The sequence below is a fragment of the Balaenoptera ricei genome, chromosome 17 (genome assembly GCF_028023285.1).
Source record: "Balaenoptera ricei isolate mBalRic1 chromosome 17, mBalRic1.hap2, whole genome shotgun sequence".
NCBI classification, from domain to species: domain Eukaryota; kingdom Metazoa; phylum Chordata; class Mammalia; order Artiodactyla; family Balaenopteridae; genus Balaenoptera; species Balaenoptera ricei.
In genome coordinates, this window is record NC_082655.1 from 61816957 (window position 1) to 61836040 (window position 19084).

Below are 19084 nucleotides of genomic sequence, written 5' to 3' on the forward strand. Positions count from 1 at the left end.
CCCATGAGGTCACAGACTGTGGCTGTTCTGCTCATCGTTGGATAGCCAGAGGCTGCCTCTTGGTTCCAGTGTACCAGGAGACATCTCGTTAGCCAGTGATGAAACCTAACATCACAGGTCGGGTTCTGCAGAAGCAGATGTCGAAAAGGGTTAGAAGTATCAATACAAGATATTCATTAGGGATCCACGCCTGTGAAAGGAAATGGTGAAGAAGCAGGAATAGCAGAGGAAACAGAACTGTAAGCCACGCCTGCCAGCCTCGGCCAACCCTGAGGAGATCTCTGGAGCGTTTTGTCTTTCAGGATGTCCTAGGCGGGGCCAGAGTAGTCAGGCCTTTGACCTCCACCTCTCAGACACTGGATGTGGCCGCTCCGGGGGAGGGCACAGCCTCAGGCCTGGCAGCGCTGCACCCAGGGCGGACCCTGAAGGAACCGAGGGCTGAGGCAGCCTGCGGACCTGACCCACCACAGTGAGGCCACAGGGCCATCCTCAAAGGAGGAGCCGGGTGGCTACCCCGGTGGGTGTCACAACCGCTCCCGTCTCTCTGTCTTTTTTCTTTATAGTTTCCCTTCTTTTGTTTTCCCTGCTTTTAAGGAGATTTGGCACAGAGCACACTAAGGGCAGCTGGCATTCACCTTCTCATCAGTGGGTGACGTGTACCCTTAGTGCTGCCTCAGGGAGCTTCACCTCCCCCCAGAGACGCAGGCCTGCTGGCCAGGCTGCTGTGACAGCCTCGGACTCCATCAGTCCCTGCTGCCCTGTGGCTGCCAGGAGACTTGCTTGAACCCTGGCGCTTGCGTTCCCACTCCCCAGCGGCCTCAGGGCCCAAAGTTCACGACAACTGGGTCGTATTTAGCCACATCCTGTGTTTCCACTTCAGCATCCAGAACCTAACGTTCAGCCCTGAGTGTCCCCCTTTGAGAAAATAAGAACTTCCACACGAATATTTTTCTTTTCTCTCCCGTGCAACTTGTTCTCAAGTCAGGTTTGCTACTTGTGTATTTAGTGTATCCAAGTGGCTTCAGTGATCGTATCTAAAATACATCCCTCCAAGCGAACACAAGGCATGACCCGCTCCCTTGTTCCCAGCTCCCCCGCCTTCAGTACTTAGCGGCTATGGGGTGTGGACAGGTTTATTTAACTTCTCTGAGTTTCAGTTTGCTCAGTCTATGAAATGGGCATTCAGTAATGTCAACCTCTTAGGACTGTATTGGGAATTAAATAACATATCATTCTTTCAAAAATTATCTCTTGAGCCCCTACAGGCATTCTTCTGTACTCAGAGATGTGTTCATGAATAAAACAAAACCCCTGGCTTTCATGGAGTTTACATTCTTGGAGGGGTGATAGACAATAAACACATGTTGTAAGATCATTTCAGATGTTAGAAGTTCTCTGAAGAAAATAAAACAGGCTAAGGGAATGGAGAGTGACAAGAGATGCTGTATTGAATTACATGCTCCTGGAAGTCCTCTCTGAGGAGCTGAAATTTGAAGAGATCTGAATGAAAAGAGGGAGAGAGCCAAGCAGAGAAGGGGTGCCAGGATAAGAAAATGGCAAGTGCCCAAGGTCTCAGGTGAGCGTCCATCGCCTGTTCAAAGAACAGCAAGAAATCAGAGCGAGCAAGAGAGGTGGGAAATGAGGCAGTGAGATAAGGGGATCCGGGACTGGCCTTTGCAGGCCAGGGTGAAGAGATACCCGAATTTATTCTAAGGATGAGGAAACCACCAGAAGGTTTTAAACAGAGAAATGACATCAAACTTACATTCTTTTAAAGGATCACAATGACTAATGTGTGAAGAGTTATGAGTAAAAGCAAGAAAACCAGTTCAAAGGCTACAGCAAATAATCAGTCGATACAAGCCACGATTCTTATGAATTCTATTAGGTTTGTGGTACGTTAACGGCATCACTATCTGAAATGGCCACAGCCAGCAAAGCCTTGAGAAATTCAAACAGGTTTTCATAGATTTCATGCACCAAAGCTCTACCCATGGCGTAGTTCTTTGAGTTCCCATTTAGGGGCTGCTTTATTTTGAATAGATTTCTAATGAACTTTCACCAACAGATGAAAAATAACAGACGAGAGATGGAGAACACTGGTAAAAAGCAAGCATGTTTATAGTAACAAGGAATAATAGAAAACCTGGTATCAATGGAAAAAAAGAATTTAAAAACTCTATAATCTGGTAACATTTACAGTAGGGACACACAGACTCTGGAGAATAACTGAATAGTAATTGTGGCTTAAAAAAATGACCTCGGATCATCAATAAAAGTACTTTACAATCTGTATCATTTGGTTAAGGAGGCAGTGACATTAACATTGCTGTATTTGAGGAAGCCTTCAAAATGTGTTGGCACTCAAAGGCAAAAACTTGATTCCTTTGGAAGCTGTTTTTCCTAACAGCGCTCAGTAAGTGAAGTGTTACTCTATTAAGAAAAGATGTTTTCAGCAACAGAACAATTCCAAACAGACTTTTTAGCCAAACCAAAAGGCCATATTGTCTATAGGACTGATGTTCCAGGGTTCTCTGCAGCCAAAATTAGTGTGTAGTGTACATTTGTACTCATTACCACAAGTAATTTGGCAAGTATTTCACATGTATGTTTTTTTTTTTTTTCCTTCAAAGAGTATGTACATTATGTAACAAGACAGAATAGGCCTTTATGTTTCCAGGTCGTAATTTTCTCTCGATATTTTCCAGGTCTTACTTTCTCTCGATATTTTCAAGAAAAAGTGTATGGTTTTTAAAATGTCATTTAAAAAAAAAAATAAGCACCATTTTATACAAGGGCCTTCATGGAATCCTGCCTTGAGTTGTTGTTCTGGCAATTAAAACAAGTCAAATGAGGTTAAACCAAGTCACTTCTGAGGCCAAGGAGTACAGTATTAAATAGGTAGTTCTCTTTCCTTCTCATTAGCAGTAAAATAACTTCTTCTCATTAACAAGTTTGGTTCATGCCTTTGCTGAAATCCCAGAACCAATAAAAAAATCTATGGAAGTAAAGCTGATTTTAAAATCAGATGGATGTGGACATGTTTATATCCATTGACCTTAAGAATCTATTTCAAGGAAATGATAAGATTTTAGATACAGATTTACTGAAATGATGTTCAGTATAGCACTATTCATAATAAAGATGTGAAACAACACAAATGTTCAACAAAAGGGAAATAAATAAAATGGTAGAGCTATTTAATTAACGCAATGTTATAAATACCATAGAAAAAAATTTTATGCAATAATATACATAAATAATTTTAATTACATGAGAACATGCTTACAATATAATATTAAAATGAAGAAAGAAGTAGGTTATTAAATTAAGTACAATATGATCTCAACTATGAGATAAACAGGCACATAAACTTACAATAAATAATTCAATTTTGATTTTTTCTTTATACTTTTTCTGTATTCCCCAATTTTCTACAATGAGCATGCAATACTTCTTAATTACACCAAAACGAGTTACTTATATCTTTAAAATCTCCTGGCCAATTTTGTTTCAGTTCAATTCAAAGGTAAACATCTGCACAGCTAGTAAACAAGTCCTTTAACTATGTGAATTTAGGAGATACAAGATCCTAAAAACCTTAGAGTAGCTATTTTTGCATTACAATAAATAGTCTGCCCTTTTTATGGACAACCACCCACAACTCTTAAAAGAGTCTGAATTATTTAATGCATTTATAAATTACATATTAAATCTCTAACTCTATATAGCATATACACTTTTTTCAAGCACTTCGAAATATGTAGGCAACAAAAAGGTAAAGAGTCTCCACTCCCTTTTCCAAAAGTATTTGTATGGTACTTACAAATGCATGTACAGTATTTGTAAATGAATGTAGTTTAGTTACATTAAAATATCTAGAACTAGTACACCAGATCAAAACAATTGACATAAATATATTATCAATTCACCTAAGCCTGTAAGATGACCATATGTCCTCAACTAAGAGTCAAGACACAGGTTCTGAACCAAGAGTTTGTATTCTTTCCAGATGTGGACACAGAAATGCTGACATTTCTGAGGTATTTTTATGGTTTGGTTGCCAATAAGACATAATGCAAGCTTGAACTTCAGCTGAGACTTTATCTAGTCGGAGTTCTGAATTAGTGGAGCCAGAGGCTTTACCGTCCTGTGAGGTGTCAGGGATGGTTCCCTGGTAAACATATTCCCTAAGCACTCAGGAAATACCATCCTCTCCTGACAGCCTCTATGCTTTCAAATCTCCAACAATTTGTAAGAGTGCCTTTTTAATCAGCAAAAACTATAAAACACCACGATTGTTTTCCACTCATGAAAAGTATGGTTATTTGCTTTAAAAATGCTTAGCTCCAGACCAAGTACAAAGGGCAAAGAAATTCTTTGAGAGTAAGGACCCCCATCCAGTATTGTGTGCAGTATTTCTTAGTGCCCCTTCTCAAAGCTACCAGAATATTCCTCAGTTTCAATTGGATGACTCTCTTTCTTAAATGGCAAAATAGACTGTGAGCTCAGTGAAGACAGAGACTGTATCTTGCTCATTGTTTTGTGACACTACAGCCGAAAACAGTGACTGGCACAATACAAGTGCTCAGTAAGTGTTTGAAGAAGGCAGGAGAGTTTGGGGTTTGATCGTGAACCCCTTAACAAACATCGAGCAGAGCAACTAATGGTATTATTGTGAGAAGATTTCTACATGCATTTCTATAACACCACAGAGAGGCCAGCACCCCCAGTTTGTCTTTGTGGTGAATCTTAGGTGTGCCATTTTTAATTTAAAATGTTCTGTGGTATTCTTGCTTTGAGGGGAAAACAGTTGGAATTCAGGAGCACAACAAGAGAATTAATAACTTTTCTTTGAAAATACATGCAATTTTGGAGCTGTCAATTTCAGCTATGTCTCTTTAAATACTTTTTCTTCTAGAATACAACTGGGTAGATGAGATTTTTTTTAATTCCATTATAGAAGTAATAGCCCTGTTTTGGTGTTTTGTAAGCAGATAATATTCTGCTAGTGACTGTCTTTGCAGTAATGCATTGCTCTGAATTCTGAATTCTATTATTTTACATCTACAGCAGCTTAAAGTGTATTTTTTATAAGCAGCAAACTTCACCTCATAAAAATTCATTACATAAGGGCATAAACAAGTGCTTTTCCTTCTAGTCATTGGCAGTAAGTGATTCATCAGTTTCCCACAGAAAACCAATTTCATTGCAGATGTTCTGTAATTTCCAATCTCCCTGAATTGTGGAACCATATCACACAATCCCAATGCAAGGAATGTAAGGATTTTTTTCTTTTTTTAAGGTCTGTGCTTAGTCTCTTTAATAGGATTGAATATCATTTGCTGTCTCATCAGTTTTATTTTTAAAAAATTAAGTAATCAGTCTTCTTTCCTTTCCCACGTATGTTGCTTCCACACATGGATAGATAACTGGTAGAAAATTCAAAACCCACAGATTACTTGATGTCTGCAAACAATAACATATATTCCTTTTCCCAAGGTCAAACTAGAAATACTGAAACAAAATTTTTCCAAGACTAAATCCTTTTTCCTCAATAATGTTTACTTTCTCTTTTCAGCCCCACAGTGAAGGAGTGTAAGAGGCTTTCTATTAAAAGTGGAACTTCTGACAGTGATCCTTGGGAAAACTACCTCTACCAATACTTGAGTTCAGTTTTGTCTGGTGTTTCAAAAAGTTGATAAATGGAAAATGGGCATTCAGGTATAAAATAAGGAGTTAAGAGGGAAAAAAATGCCTGCAGATTCCGTGATGGTCTAAGGCCATATATGATACATGAAAATTTCTCAGAAATGCTGACAGGGAAAGGGTTAAATATCTCCTAAAAAACTTAGGAAGTTAAAGTCCAGTCTTTTTAAAAACACCTCAGTCTTTGGATTGAGAAGTTGAATCAAAAGCATGATAATTAAATTTACTAATAACACAAAGTTATGAGGTATTGCAAGGGTGAAGTGACAGATTTAAAAGATAACCAATTCGATTCTGAAGCTGGTCCTTATTTACCCCTCTGCCTTCCAACTGCAGCTCTGGTTACCCACATATTTCCTTTAATGAGTTACATAAGGAAGGCCCATGAACTTGTCTCAGCAGGACAATTCCATGCAGGGGCTTCCAAGTGTGTTTTGAAAAGTATAAATATCTTCCATGAGTCTGCCATGGTGCCTGGAATTCTAGCATCAGTGGATGTCTCTAAAGTTAGAGCATGATTTCTAATTTGCTAAATTATATGGAATGTGCTGCCACTTCTAGTGGCTTTTCTGCTGGCACCAGGCAGAGACCAGAGGGAGCCAGAGAAAGGGGAAGGTTGGTCTCTATACATACACCCATAAACTACAGAACCACCAATCAAACCTGGTTTATCTCCTCGTCCCCTGTGCTCCCCGATTATTGCACATTGCCTCTTTTCACTTACTGTCCTTCAAGTATGTTTTAAATCGGCTTCTCCTTTATACAATCTGAAATTGGAAGTCATAGGAACAATTAAACATAGGCTTCCTCTCCATCCAACTCAGACAAACAATTATCGAACACTTTCTTCTGTCTACTGAGCACTAGAAATCCAAAGATAAATAGGAGATCAGAGTCTACCAAATGAGAAGATGAAGAGAGTAAATAGATAAAGTGCTTCAGAGAATGGAGAAGTGAGTAATTTATTTCATCGGGGACCTGTGGAAGGCCTCCCAGGGAAGGTGACATTCGGGTTCAGTCTTGACAAGTATGTAGGAGATCTTCAGGTGAAACAAACGAAAGACATTCGAAAGAGAAAAATAAAATTACTCCTGGGATTTAACACATGAGCCTTTAGCAACCAAGTTCAGATGAATAGTCATTGAATAGATAATCACCAAGCACCTGCAGGGTGCCAGACATTGTGTAAGGTAAGCAGTGAGGATGCAAATACAGAGAAAACACAGGACATGATTTCTGTCCACAAGGAGCTCATAGGTTTCCTTGAAAACTATTTATCACTGGGGAAAGCAGGGTCCGGTCGGAGCAGGGGTTTGCGCATGAGCAGGGCGAAGATAGGTTCATAACGTAAGGCATTGTCTAGAGAAGAAAGCACACATTAATAACCTCAAGTGGAGATCCACATCTTCCAGTGCCAGCAGGGAAGGCTAAGGATTCCTCAGAAGACACCGGGCAGCAAAGCTAGAGATAAGATCAGTGAAATGAGGCAGCCCAAGTAACAAAGTTTGGTCGAAACAAACCAAAAATTCTTAGCTCTGCTCTGTGGCTACTTTTCTAGAATTTTTTATTCAATGAGAAAAGTATTATACAAGCCACGCTTCACAAAAGCAGCAACTAAGTAATTTGTCCAAAGTTACGGTGCAGGTGTGAGAACTACGATCTTTCTTACTCAAAATCTATCCTCTTTCTATAATACGAAATGGCTTTTCAATTTTATTTCACAATTTCTCCCAGAGGCTCACTGTTCAACTGGCTTGTCCATATCTCCTGTGTTACATGGATCTCAACAAAAATCAGAAATGTATCAGGAAAAAAGAAAAAAAGTTACTCAGAGGGAACTATCCTATAGAGTACTGGCCAAAATAGAGCAGACGCTGGTCAGAATGTCCTATTTGAGTAACTGTACCATAATTGAGAAATAGGGGAGATACAGTGTATCCTTGAGATACTTAGATACTTGAGAGGAAAAGTCCATGCCAAGAATTTCTTCTGACCCAGGAAATGAAGATAATGATTCAGGAAAAGGAGGGGGTATTACGGTTTTCTTAGAAGTCAGCATTGTGCCTGGTCTGTGGTGGGACTCACTAATTATTAGTGGATTGAATAGAAGAATGGATGTCAAGGGAAAGGTGAAATATCAGAGATGCTCATTTTACCGTACATATTGGCAACGTTATTTTCTAGTGGTGCTATTTTTAATAGTCATACCAAGTATTGTTAGGGGTATAGAGAAATTAGCATTTTCTTATATTACTGTAGGAGTATAAATTGTTTCGGAGAAAAGATTGGTTATATGTATCATAAGCTTTTAAAATATGTCTCCTTTTTCACAAGAAATTATAATTCTATTATTTAATACTACTGATAGTTGGAGAGATTTGTTTACCAGGACGTTCATTCCTATTTACTATGGTAAAAATTGCTGACAACCAAAAATTTCCAACAGGAAATAGGTCAAATAAATCATGCTATAAAAGAATATTTAATAACATGGCAAGATGTTCCTTATATATTCTAGAGTAAAAACTGAAAATCTTACATGCAAAATGTGAAATATTATATTTTCCTAAAAATGAAATACTTATGTATATATATATATTTATCTATATTCACAACAAAAGACTAGAAGAATTTGTAGAAAAATATTGGTAATAGCTATCTCCAGGGGAATTGGAGTAATTTTTACTTCCTTCTATGTGATTTTCTGCATTTTCCAAATTTTCTACAATAAATATATATTTCTTTTACAAAAAGAAAAGAAATTCATAAAAATGTAAAGGCAAGCAACAAAATGAGAAAAATATTTTCAAATTATATGAAATAAAGGGTTAATGTCCTTGATCCTCATCCTTAAAAGAATGAATAAAAAGACATGAAAAGACAATTCTCATAAAAGGAAATAATAATGGCTAAAAAACATAAAAATATGTTCCTCTTGGCCAGCATTCAAAGAAATGCTAATTAGAATAACAATATGCTATACAGATGTGACTATTCATTATTGATGAAGGCCCAAATAATGATATATTTGAGGAAAGCAATTTGCCAGTATGAATGAAGAGCCTTAAATAACTCATAGCTTTTGACCAAAGAATTCCACTTCTCAGAATCTATCCTAGGAAAGCAGTCCAAAATGGAATAAACTTTAGAGGTGTGCATATCAAGTCACTTGAGGAGTTTTGACTAAGACCAAGAAGAGGAGGGAGAGGATTTAATACTCTGGTGCCAAGACAGGAAGGGGAGAATGGCATAGTGTCCTGCCCACCCACATTAAATAAATATGACCCGTGTATTAGTCAAGGTTATGCAGAGAAACAGAACAAATAGGATGTGTATACATAAATATGGATATAGACATAAATATGTATTTTTATATATATGAAGAGATTTATTATAAAGAATTGGCTTTCACAGTCATAGAGGTTAGAAAATTCAAAACCTGCAGAGTACACAGGCATGCTATTGACCCAGGATAGCCGATGCTGCTGATTTGAAGGCCAGCAGGCTGGAGAATTCTGTCTTGCTCTGGGTAGGCTGATCTTTTAGTTCTATTCAGGCCTTCAACAGACCAGATGAGGCCCACCCACATTAGGAAGGGCAGTCTGCTTTACTCAGAGTCTGCCCATTTAAATGTTAATCTCATCCAAAACAGCTTCATAGAAACACCAGGGTAATGTTTGACCAAATATCTGGGCACCATGGTGCCAGCCAAGTTGACACATAAAATTAACCAACACACCCTGTGATGGAGGGGCTGCCAACAGAAGATAAAGGAGATGTCCTTTGGAAGATCCTTGTCAGGCACAGACATAAACAATGTTGCTCTGGGGCCTGAAGGACAAAACCTGGTCAGAGTGGAGAGAGAGGCCTTCTTCTGGTCTTTACAGAGAACATAGCAATGGTCTGATGCAATGAGTACTTAAAGAGTCAGCGCCATTTTGATACCTCAAACATTTGCAGCAATGCGAACTAGCAAACAAGGTCCCCATCTTCAAATGGTAATTTGTTATGCAGCAATAGATAACTGATACAATAGTACCTTACAATACTGAACCTGGTTTTAGACTATGCTCATGCCAAGTGGCAATAGACTATGAAAGGTTGCCACATGAGATAGAGTAAATATTATTTAAATTTTTCTTCTCCACTTTGACATAAAATACTTTCAATTAAGTTGCAATGATAGTATGCTAAATCCAATAATAGTTGGTTTATCATAAAGATGCACATTACTGGTCACTTACTAAAGCTACTTAAATTGAAATAATATTTTAGTTAGCTAGCTTGTTAGATCAAGCTGACAACAACTGATTTTTTTTTTTTTTAAAGGCACTGAGTGGTGGTCGCTGCTGCTGCTTATTGTTTTCATCTTGATGAATGGATTTCCCATAAATTAAATGAGAATCCATTTTTTTAAGTGATAAGTTATTTGTTTCGCTGAGTACCTCTGATCTTTTAAAAGTTTATTTTCCTCCATTTCTGACAATTCTGATTACACTCCTGTCACTATAAATAGGTATTGGTTTACATAATTCATAGACCCAATGTTCTACTTTATTAAAACTATTAACTCTTAGGTACACTGATCTGTTAGAACCTGTTTCTAATCTCCAATGAGAGCTGTGAATTGGAAGGTAGACTATGTTCTGAGATATGCAGGAACCCCCTGAACCAGGAAACTGGATTTTTATCTTCCTGACCTTCTATTTATCCTTTGAAAAGACAGAAGCAACATGAACTGTGAAACTAACCTGCTGGTTCAGGTTCCTCTTCTTCCTTCTTAGTGAGCTGTTTTCCTTTCTCCATTTTCTTTCAACTTTCTTCACTGCTGAAGTCTGAAAAAAACTCGATTTTTATAAGCTTACAATTTTTTTCGAAAATAAGTTTCTTTTCCTTAAATTTGTTGGTCAATTAATTTAATATTCAATGAAAACAAGGTTTTTGATATTTATTATTCTTACTTTCTTACTTCAGTTAAATACAGATACTTGATACCTGTACACTTATTTACAGCTGGGTCTTACTGAAGACCCCCCCTTTTGAAATAAAGTGGATGTCCTAGATGTGAAGTGTACCAAGTCAAAGCAATTGAATGCAGAAACAGAAACCAACAAACACTAGCTATCCAATTACCTACATTAGAAAATCTGGGGAATGCAGACACATAATCTGGCCAAAATCAAATCAAGATTTCATCCATATCAACTTCTACTAGAATAATCTATCAATCCAAGTAGGACTTTTACGACAAAGCTGCTCTGTTAAATCATAGTCAACTGTAGCAAACATTATACAGCTATGTAAATATTAAAAGGTAAGTGGGAGCGAGGAGGGGGCTCTTCTATTTTTTCCCCAAATCTTTGTATTTGAGAAAATATTCTTCTTACAAGAGCCAACCCAAGTTCTGTCTCCTCCATTCCAGCCAGTCAGCTCTACTCTGTGGTCACAGATTTATTGGTCATAACACTCAAGTAATCATCAAATCACAGGCTTGAAAGAATTTTCTTGAAGAATTCCTCTGTAAAATATTTATCAATTAAGTATCCAGAGTCCATTTTATTACTTCCAATGACTGAGTTCACTGTCTCCCAAGAAAGTCAGTCATGCTTTTGAGCAGTTTTATTTACTTAAAACATTTACCTGCCATTTTGAAATAGTTATCTGATGGTCATAATTCTGCCCAGTAAAGCCCTTTGAAAAAGTCTAATCTTCCTTCTCCAAGAGAGTCTTTTATCTACTTAAAGTAAAAACAAAGCATGGCTCCCTTCCTTTTCTCTTATCTAGGCTTACCCTCCCTCTGCCACCAGCACACACACTACAAAGGGAAGTTGGGTCAAAAGGGTGAGTGGGAGCTGAAATTCAGGCCACACTCTCCATGCTAGGTGTTGAGCTCCAATATGGGGCTGTAGACAACCACAGGAGAGGATATCTTTTATAATTTTCATGAAGGCACTCACCCCCCATTAAGTCCCCTTGCCAAACTTTCCACCTGCAGAACTTACTTTATCTGGAGAAGTGACCTTATTCAGGCACCGATGTTGTATATGTCAGGGAATCTGTGCTCCTTACATGACATGATGTCAAATCTCCCCTCTGTGGTTCCTTCCTAAATTTTTCTATTGCTATCACCATGCCTACATCAGCAGCTTCTCAAAGATGGATTTTTCTTAATCTATGTTTTTCTTAAAAGTTGTATCTGGATATACAATAAAGTATACTTTAATACAATTTTTATTATTCCACAATTTAGGTCTTCAGTAGAGCTTGTCTAATTACTGTATCAAAGTTGAATTCTTTGACCTGGTTTTCAAAGACCATCGTAAATTTGGTTTAACCTGAAATTTTAACTCAACCAGTTCAAAACTGAACTGATCATCATTATCCCCAAACCCACTTCTTTACTATGTTCTTTCTTTTACTATTCTTTCTTTTACTAGAGTATTGAGTAGAGTTCCCTGTGCTATACAGTAGGTGCTAGTTGTTTACCTATTTTATATATAGTAGTGTATATCTGTTTACTATGTTCTTTTAATTGTATTGCCATCTACCCAGTCACCATGAAAGGAATCTTGGGCTCGTTTCTTAATTTCCACTTCTCCTTCACTTTCACACTCAGTTGGTTGCCTACTCCTGGTACTTCTACATTTGCATTACCTTGTATATCCTTTCTACCCATGGCTCTCCATTTCTACTTTTCCTGCCTAACTTTAGGTTGCTACCTCTGACTTACAGTATCTAGTCCAGCCATCCAATATTTTACCGTGAGGCTTGCTATCTAAATTTCAAATTAATAGGGCCTTATACTGCTTTAACGCCTTTTTTGATGGTTTTCTATTTATGTAAATGGAAGAATATCTAATTCTTTTGGCACAATTTTCAAAATCTTTGAAATCTTTCTGTCCCCAGTTGGCTCTCCATAATGGAAATGTCATGGACATCTATGGCTCTGTGCTTCAGATGAGTCCCACTGCTTTATAACTGGTGCTTTCTACTTCTTCCCAAATGTCAACAACCATCATGGCTATACTAACCTAATTATCTTTATTTCTAGTTCATCCCAGTTATCAGTGACCTTAAACAATAATCACTCTTCATAATCCATAAAGGAACTAGTAATAGGGATTAATTTATGATAACTAAAATAAATCCTCTCAGAATGGCACTTTAAATTTTACCATGATTTCTGTCTTTCTGTTTTTAAATGTCCAACATACATGTGTCACTTTTACTCTCAGTAGACTCTGTCCTGTTGTAAATGGCAACATCATAGTTGAGTATTAATTATTTGTACCTTTGCTTGTTATCTAGCACTTTGTGATTTTTATGTACTTTCTTACGTTTCTATTTGTAGTCTACAAATCCACAGAATGTGGAATCTTCACATAAGGCTGTGACCACATGCTTTTAACTATGTTGGCAAAAACATTTACTAACCATTTTCCCTCCAAACTAAGTAACATTAGAGGATTTTAACCTGTGAAGAAGTTAGGTCAGAATCTGTTTTAAATTTACCCCTCATATGTTATGTTGGAATATTAAGATGGTCTAATGAAAATTTTTTTAAATAAAAGTTCTTACGAGCAGAAAGCTTACTTGGCTCCTTGTCATCAAACTTTCCTAACAGTTCAGGTAGAGATAGGATAGACCAAAAAATCTCCTTAGGGTTTAACATCATTTGAAACCCACAGATAGGAGGGTGAGCTGAGTCAGATCTAAGCCTAGGGTACACCAGGGTATCCAGACTTCCTACATTTTTCAGAAGTGATAGAGATCTGCTGTCTCCAAGCCCACTACTGTCTTGCTTGACCAACATATTACTTTAAACAAAGAAACAAAAACAAACAAAAGGGGGTGAGGGTGCTACCCTGACAACATTCTTCTGTTGGAGAACAAAGTTTCACGGAACAGTTTCATGGTTGGGGATGCCATGAGCACAGGGAGAAAAGGTTTGGCTCCCCAGTGAATGGACAACTTTTCTTAGAGCTTAATTATTGGAGTAAATTAAAAAGTCAACACCTAACTGGGTTCACGTTTATCCCAGAGGATTTAAGCCTCAAGGAGGAAGAGCAGTTGGCCTTGTAACAACTCCTGGGGATGTCCCACAGGCAGACTGCTCCAGGAAGCCACAGATATGAGTAAAAGTTTGGGAATCCTAGATTGAAGATGGTGCATGAAAATGAAACCCAAGAAGGCACTCTGAGCCATCACAGATCAAGAAGAAAAAAAACCACAAAATCATTTCAAAATTCATATCTTATTTCCTTTGTCCTTTCTATGGAGTGTGTCATTAATATTTATGATGTTTTAATAGGATTTGCCTCATTTTGGAAAATGCACGTCTCTAGAGTTGGTTCCCATTGTTAGCAATCGATGAGAAGACTGGGGTAGGATTTTAGCTACCTAAGAAGACAATGAAACCATCTAATTGTGATCAGTCTGAACCATTAGGCCAAAGTCTTTAAGAATGTGATTCAATCCACTTGTTTTAATGGTGAGCATCGCATTGCCTTATCGGAACGCTAGTAGTCTTTAGAAGGGTGTTTTTCAAACTACGTATCAGGACGCAGTAGGGGTCACTAAGTCAGTTTAATTGGTTGGGACCAGCATTTTTGAAAACTAACATAAAATAGAACTAAGCAGAACAGAAAACACATTTCCTCACACATGGGAAGGGTAATGTATTAGTCAGGATAAGCTAACCTATATTTGATATCTAAGTAGCTTTAACACAATAAAACATTTCCTTCTCACTGTTATAAAGCCAGTTCAGGTTAGGTGAGTCTCCTCTATCTAACAGCTTCACAATGTACAACATGTGGTCTCCAAGTCAGGGTGTAACCAACCCTGAAGAGAGAGGTTGAGGGCCACACAAGGAATATTTAAGTTCCAGGCCTGGAAGCAGCTTGCATCACAGCTGCCCACATCCCATGGGCCAGCCCTGGGTCACGTGATCCCAATCAAACTTGAAGGAGCGGGGCACAACGTAGTCCTCCTGTGCACACAGAAGAGACAGCGGAAAGGACATTTACACCCACTCTATTTACACCCACTCTTCACTGAGTTCAGCATGGATGAGCTTCTGTAGAATACGCATTGTACTTCAGATATTTTAACAAATACCTCACCTTTCCTGGAATATTAGGCAGCAATTTTCTTTTCTTTTTCTGAAAAGAAGGTACTTTCTGTTATCACTGGGCCAAAAACACAAGTTGGTTTTTATGTATTTGGATTTTCCTATCAAGTTAATTAAACTGACATGTATTGAACATCTGTTAGTGTATCCGGCCCCATGGAAGAATCAAAGATGGAGGGGACAGTGGTTCTTCCCCTTTCTCCATCATCTCTTTCTATATCAGCATCATTTCTTAAGTCATGTGCTCCCACTGAGCTACACCAGAAGCCTGACATTAGAGACTGCTTTTTGCCCTAAAAAGTTGGAGATATGCAAAACGTCCTAATCTGAGAAAAACTGTTACCCTATTGTGAAGAACTTCAACTCTGGTGAAGAATTGCTAGTGGACTAGACTACCTGCCTGCGAGTTCCTTTTGCGCAGCCTCTCTGTGTGGATTCTGTATCCATCATCCCTTAGTCTTTACAGCCTTGGCGCCTGCCTCTAACTAAATACTGCTGTGGACTGAATTGTGTTCTCCTGCACCCACCCCCAGCCCAATTCATATGCTGATGCCCTAACTTCCAATGTGACCGTATTTGGAGATAGAGATTTTAGGAAGAAATTAAGGTTAAATGAGGTCATAAGGGTGGAGCCCCAATCCTATAGGACTGGTGACCTTATAAGAAGAGGAAGAGATGGCGGACAGTTCTCTCTTTCAGCACGAACAAGACCACATGAACACGCAGGGAGTAGGCAGTGGGTCTGTCAGCCAGAAAGAGAAGCTTTCACCAGAACCTGACCATGCTGGCACCCTGATCTCGAACTTCTAGCCTCTAGAACCGTAGGAAAATAAATTTCTATTGTTTAAGCCACCCAATGATGGTGTTTTATTGTGGCAGCCCAAGCAGACTAAGACAAGTGCCTACCTTGGGTAATCAGTAATGATATATAGCATTAAATGTCTCCTTCTCTGTGTAGGTTGCTCTCACCTGTCCAAGCAATCTTTCTGTCATTTGAGGACTTTGCAGACACACTGTATCCATCACACTCTACTGTGGTTACTAGAGTACACATTCTCTCATCTACTCAAATGTAAGTTCCTGGAGAAGAGAGATCAGTCCAAAGATAACCCCTAATGGTGGGAACACATGAAACCACCATCAGAGGCAAGCGTTATCTCCTTTTGCAAATGAGAAAACTAGCTCTGATATGACCCTGAGGTCAGGCTGTAAGCAATCAGTGGAACTAAGATTTCAAGCAATGGATGTCGATCTCCAAGGAACATTTTCTTTTAATAATAAAAGTTATAAGCCTCCACTCTTCCCTTTCCTCCTATCTTGCCAAATTTTTGGACCTGGTACCAGAACACTAGCTCAGCCCTGAGCACTGAACCATCTCTTTATTATTTACTTCTCTGCTTTTCCACCATCTCTGTTCCTTAAATCCTTTCAGCTTTATTTGTCCTAGGTCCACAACCCAGGACCATCTACATTATTGGAGCTGACACTTTGATTAAAACAATGCAATATTGTAATATTGACTGCCTCTGTATTTAATTATTTAACAATGCTTTCCTTAGTGTGTTAGTCATTATAACATAGCTAATGAATCAATTTAATTAGATATAAACAAGTTTATTTTGTTTTCTGTTAAAAACTATAATCCAGTTCTCTTCTTTATCATATTTATCGTTACAAAATAACAAGCTAAGTCCTTTAAATCGCTTAAATCCATGGGGTTTATGCCATCAGGTACAGAAATGTTTTGCCATCACAAGTCTTTAATTACTTTTCCCACTCATAGTAGGCACTCACAAGTAAGATACGATATGAATTTCTTGAACTATTGCAAAACAAAGAAGAAAAATCACGCTCCTTAAAAGCTTGATCATCATCATATTTTGATGATTCAGATAATGAGCAGTAATATAAATAGACTAATGAAATTAAGAGTGATTCATATTCACTCCCTGGTGCAACTGGCTTCACTAAAGAAAGCATGATGCTATTCTAAGGCTAAAGGAAGCTCGTTCTTTTAGCTGAACATTTATATATGCCATTTTAAAACAAGTGCTTTGTTTAAATTTGATTGACTCTCCTCAAACCATATGGCCTTAAAATATTTATGAGTCATTTTTGGTTGAATGCAAGACATATTGGCTGTAAAAAGTACATTAAAAATAATACTAGTAATAATCTATAATATTATTTTCAAGATAAGTCTTTTCCTGATCACTGGTAATGTTATTTTTCTTACTCTTAGTTACCATCTTTATTTCTTAAAAAAAGATCTCAAGTTTTAGCTCAAAGATGTTCTCACTACAGAGTTCCAAATAAGTTAATAACCTGTTGTAAGAACAGTGGGAACGAGACAGAATAAATTGAAGCCAGCATTCCAATTAATCTTTGCTCAATTCTAGCTTTTAGATTTCTCCAGACTCTGGGATCAGGGATTTCATAGAGAAAAAAATCAAAACCCCCAAATTACCAAACTGCCCTACCAAATATACTGCCTGTCTTTGGATATTCCAAAAGAAGAGTTCCATGGTCTAAGATAAGCTCCCAATGCAGCATGATAGTAAATGGATGACAGCCTAGATCCATTGATCCTAGTGCTTAAAAAAAGAAAAGAATGCATATAAAGGGACTGGCATTGTTATTGACTTCTATTTATTTTTATAAGGGTTTTTAGTCCCAGGCCAGTTGTCCCTTAATTGTTCAGCAAGGTCTTGGGTAGCTTTCTGCTCAACCTATGTGTTCCCATGGAATGCAATCTAATTGCAAATATTGGCTATCCATGAATCATGTAAATCTCATTCCTTGGAAAGCCACAGGTAAGTTTCCCCACGAGGAATACATTCATTCCAATGATCTGTTATTCTGGATTATTCACATTGCTGCCCTTGTTCAGCCATTCAATGTACATCTTTTGTGTGTCTACCAGATGGCTGCCGTCTTTAGCATGGGAAAAACAAAATGAGAAGACACCATTCCTACCCTCAACAAGCATACAGGATGGCAATGTGTTAGGAATTACTGTGTTTGAATCCTTACAACAACTGCCTTGAATGGGGTAGGTGTCACCATCCCCATTTACAGATGGGAACAACAGAAGACATAAACCTGAACCTCAGAAAGGTTAAATATTAAGTCCAAAGTCACAGAGTTAATATGTTACAAAATTTGAGTTCACATCAAAGGTAGCTCTATCTAGTTCCCAAACCTATGATCTTTTTATTATTACTTTCTGCTTTCCTTTATCAGTTTAAAAAACAAAAAGTTTACTGAATTTATTTTGTTTCTAAGTCTTCCTCAAACCTTCCTTATTCATTATTCTTAAAAACTGACATTTTACTATCTTGTATACCAAAACTTTAATACATTTGCTTTTTTTATAAAAATAATACTATTTTAAAATATTTTAGGCACTAAAATACCATACAGGGTCTTGTGCCATAAATATGTTTTTACTTTCCCCACTTGCAGAGAGAAGAGGTTCACAGGGACCACCCCAGAATGAGCCCCATTCTTCAGGCCAGTCATGGGGGTGAAACGGCTGGAATTAGAAAGAGAGGGTGGTCATGAAGAAGCATTGCCTGAAGAAGAGCCAGAAAGTCCACTTAGTCATTCTAGAATTTGAGGAGTGATTTTTAACACGCCAGGAAGAAGTGAGTCAATAAGGAAGAATGTAAATCAAAAGGGTACAAGTAAAAGGAAAAACACAGTCACTTTTATGTAAATTGAAAGATCTGCTTTTGCCAAAAGGAAATTCTGGGAAAGATCTTGCCTGCACATCAGCAAAATGCAGGCAAATTCCCTTTTGTTTTCACCCCTCTGTCAGGAAAACTTTTCCCAGACCGGTGGGGCATGTAGGACTAGAATGGAAACAGGATGGATTGAAAATTATCTTTGCTATGAAATCATAAAAGGTGCAAAGAGGTAGTTTTTTTTCTTTCTTTCTTTCTTTTTCTTGAGCAATTTTCAAGACTACCATATGAGCTGGACTAAGCTCCAGGGCTAAGACCAAGTCTTTTCTAGACCCTTTCTAGATTTAAATTGTCTAGATTTAAATTTTAATTGATCAAGAGGTCAATCATTTTAATTTTGTCAACCCTACAGAACCTAAGATTATAGGGAACAAACTGTATATTTTGCAATGGATATTCACCCCATTTCATTTAAAAAAAATGTTTTTTCTTTAATTACAAAAAGTAGTGGTTTGTGGTGGGGTTTTGATATAAAATATTATTCATTTTAGCTTAT